The sequence below is a fragment of the Bubalus kerabau genome, chromosome 3, assembly GCF_029407905.1.
Source record: "Bubalus kerabau isolate K-KA32 ecotype Philippines breed swamp buffalo chromosome 3, PCC_UOA_SB_1v2, whole genome shotgun sequence".
NCBI classification, from domain to species: Eukaryota; Metazoa; Chordata; class Mammalia; order Artiodactyla; family Bovidae; genus Bubalus; species Bubalus kerabau.
In genome coordinates, this window is record NC_073626.1 from 86,868,361 (window position 1) to 86,871,660 (window position 3,300).

Here is a 3,300-nt window from a genome sequence, read left to right on the forward strand (position 1 = left end):
GTCAGTTCAGTTCAGTCACTCAGTCGGGTCCGACTCTTGGCAACCCCATGGACTGCAGCACACCAGGCTTCCCGGTCCATCACCAGCTCCTGAAGCTTGCTCAGACTCACGTCCATTGAGTCGGTGATGCCATCCAACCATCTCATACTCTGTCATCCCCTTTTCCTCCAGGCTTCAATCTTTCTGAGCATCAAGGTCTTTTCTAATGAGTCAGTTCTTCACATCAGGTGGCTGAAGTATTGGCGTTTCAGCTTGAACATCAGTCCTTTCAATGAATATTCAGAACTGCTCTCCTTTAGGATGGACTGATTTGAGCACCTTGAAGTCCAAGGGAGTCTCAAGAGTCTTCTCCAACACCACAGTTCAAAAGCATCACTTCTTTGGAGCTCAGCTTTCTTCATAGTCCAACTCTCACATCCATACATGACCACTGGAAAAACCATAGCTTCGACTAGACAGACCTTTGTTGGCAAAGTAATGTCTCTGCTTTTGAATATGCTGTCGTTTGGTCATAACTTTCCTTCCAAGGAGCAAGCATCTTTTAATTTCATGACTGCAGTCACCACCTGCAGTGATTTTGGAGCCCCCCCAAAAATCTGTCACTGTTTCCATTGTTTCACTGTCTATTTGCCGTGAAGTGATGAGACCGGATGTCATGATCTTAGTTTTCTGAATTTTGAGCTTTAAGCCAACTTTTTTTTTTTTGACTCTTGTGAATTTGTTTTTATTTTTATTGGGCTCTAGGGAATGGGATGGGGAATACCTGTGTTAAGTTATGCCCCACTAGGGTCCATTCTAACTTTCCTGGGATAGCTTTCGGAGCTTTTTCTTTTTCTTGGAGCCGCTGCTCTTGCTGGCAGCAGCCTCTTCAGGTCCACTGCTGAGTGGCTCCTCCTTGGAAGACAATTTCCGCTTTTTCTTGGGGACCCTCTTGTTTTCTGACTCATCAGGCTCAGTAACTGGTTCCTCTTTGGGAAAAGATTTCTTCCTCTTGGGAAGACTTCCAGTACTAGCTGTCTCTTCAAGATCACTACTAACTAGCTCTTCCTTGGAAAAAGATTTCTTTTTCTTGGGTTTGGAAAAAGAGACAGAAGGGTCTTCCATTCCATTCTCCTGAAGAACCTCCTGGGGCTTTTGCTTTTTCTTCTTTTTGGGTCTTTCACTTGTCTCCTCACACTCCTCCGGGGCACTGCTATTTTCTGAAGAAGCCGGGGCAATCACAGCCAGCCTTTTCTTTTCCTTCTTCAAGCGTTTCTTCTCCTGTTTCTCGAGCTTCCTAATAATCTCAGCAGTCGCTTCCTCTGCCTGAACTGTTGCCTCCTTCATGACATCCAGATTCTTTCGGGAATCTTTCCAGTCTCATAGAAGGACAGCCGCTCCTCAACTTGTCCTCGAAGCTTCTCCCCAAAAACACTGGTGGGCACCTCAGAGAAGCAATCGATTCATGGGGCAATACTGCATTTGTTTGCCAGGTATCGGGAGATGCGACCTTTGTTCTTGGCAGCTGCTCAGCCAATGAAGGTAGAGTGGAAAATGAGTCTGTATTTTGGGGTGTTACCCCTTGTCTTCAAGGCTCTGGAAACTTGGTCCCTTTGCTGGGCCCAGGGAATCACTCAGACACCAAGACTGGCCATCACCCCCATAGCACAGGCCTGTATAGGTCAGGGATAAGCCAACTTTTTCACTCTCCTCTTTCACTTTCATCAAGAGGCTCTTAAGTTCCTCTTCACTTTCTGCCATAAGGATGGTGTCATCTGCATATCTGAGGTTATTGATATTTCTCCCAGCAATCTTGATGCCAGCTTGTACTTCATCCAGCCTGGCATTTCTCATGATGTACTCTGCATAGAAGTTAAATAAGCAGGGTGACAATATACAGTCTTGACATACTCCTTTTCCAATTTGGAACCAGTCTGTTGTTCCATGTCCAGTTCTAACTGTTGCTTCTTGATCTGCATACAGATTTCTCAGGAGACAGTTAAGGTGGACTGGTATTCCCATCTCTTGAAGTTTTTTCCACAGTTTGTTGTGAGCCACACAGTCAAAAGCTTTGGCATAGTCAATAAAGCAGATGTTTTTTCTGGAACTCTTGCCTTTTCGATGATCCAACGGATGTTGACAATTTTATCTTTGGTTCCTTTGCTTTTTCTAAATCCAGCTTGAACATTTGGAAGTTCATGATTCATGTACTGTTGAAGCGTGGCTTGGAGAATTTTGAGCATTATTTTACTAGCGTGTGAGATGAGTGCAACTGTGAGGTAGTTTGAGCACTCTTTGGCATTGCCTTTCTCTGGGATTAGAATGAAAACTGACCTTTTCCAGTCCTGTGGCCACTGCTGAGTTTTCCAAATTTGCTGGCATAGTGAGTGCAGCACTTTCACAGCATCATCTTTCAGGATTTGAAATAGCTCAACGGAATTCCATCACCTCCACTAGCTTTGTTTGCAGTGATGCTTCTTAAGGCCCACTTGACTTTGCATTCCAGGATGTCTGGCTCTAGGATGAAGGTATAGGAAGAATGTGTTCCTGAATACTATGGTCAGAGTCTCCTTATCTGCTTTCTGTCAAATTTATACTACTCTGAAAAATTTTATTTTCTGTTCAAATTAATTAACTTTCTTTTCCCTCCCTGACCCCTTCTCAATTCTATTTGTTATGCTGTGTTATGTCTAACAGTTTTACAAATACAGAAAGCTTAAAAATCATATATTCTAGCAAATGTGTAAGGGAAGCCCAAGTTAAATAATTTTACTCTTTTCATAAAGACAACCAATAAAATGAATAATCAATAGTCATTTAATATCTATTCCCTGGATAAGATGGCCACACAATTCAATTTGCATTTTAGAAAGGGTCTTTTTTTTCCACACCACATGAGATACTTTTGAATAAATGTAACATGAAGGTGACTCTGCCTTTGAAATACTTTTGGGAAAACATTTACAATAGTTGCAGGATTTGTCAATTAAAAATATGCTGTTGATGAGAACAGTAGAGAATAAAGACTAGGATTTGAGTCCCAGAGTGAGGAGTTGGGAGAGAAACATATTTGTTTCAAATATTTTTTCTCTTCCTTGATCTTTCTTCTCCTTCTGGTATTCCCATTTCATGTATATTACATCTTTTGTAGTTGTTCCACATTTTTTGGATATTCTGTTCCGACTTTTTCTTTTCTTCTCTTTGCTTTTCAGTTTGGGGATTCTTTGACATATTCTCAAGCTCAGAGATTCTTTCCTCAGCCGTGTCCAGTCTACTAATGAGTCAATCAAAGGCCTTCTTCATTTCTTTCTGTTACAGTGT

At 42.0% G+C, this 3,300-nt stretch overlaps 1 non-coding gene across 1 annotated transcript; it reads right to left on the bottom strand.

Annotated features, from left to right (window-relative positions):
• Positions 1 to 1,607: 1,607 nt before the first annotated feature.
• Positions 1,608 to 1,696, bottom strand: LOC129648127 (small nucleolar RNA SNORD86). The gene has a single exon (XR_008712710.1). It is a non-coding gene; the product is annotated as a small nucleolar RNA SNORD86 (small nucleolar RNA).
• Between the last annotated feature and the right edge of the window lie 1,604 nt (positions 1,697 to 3,300).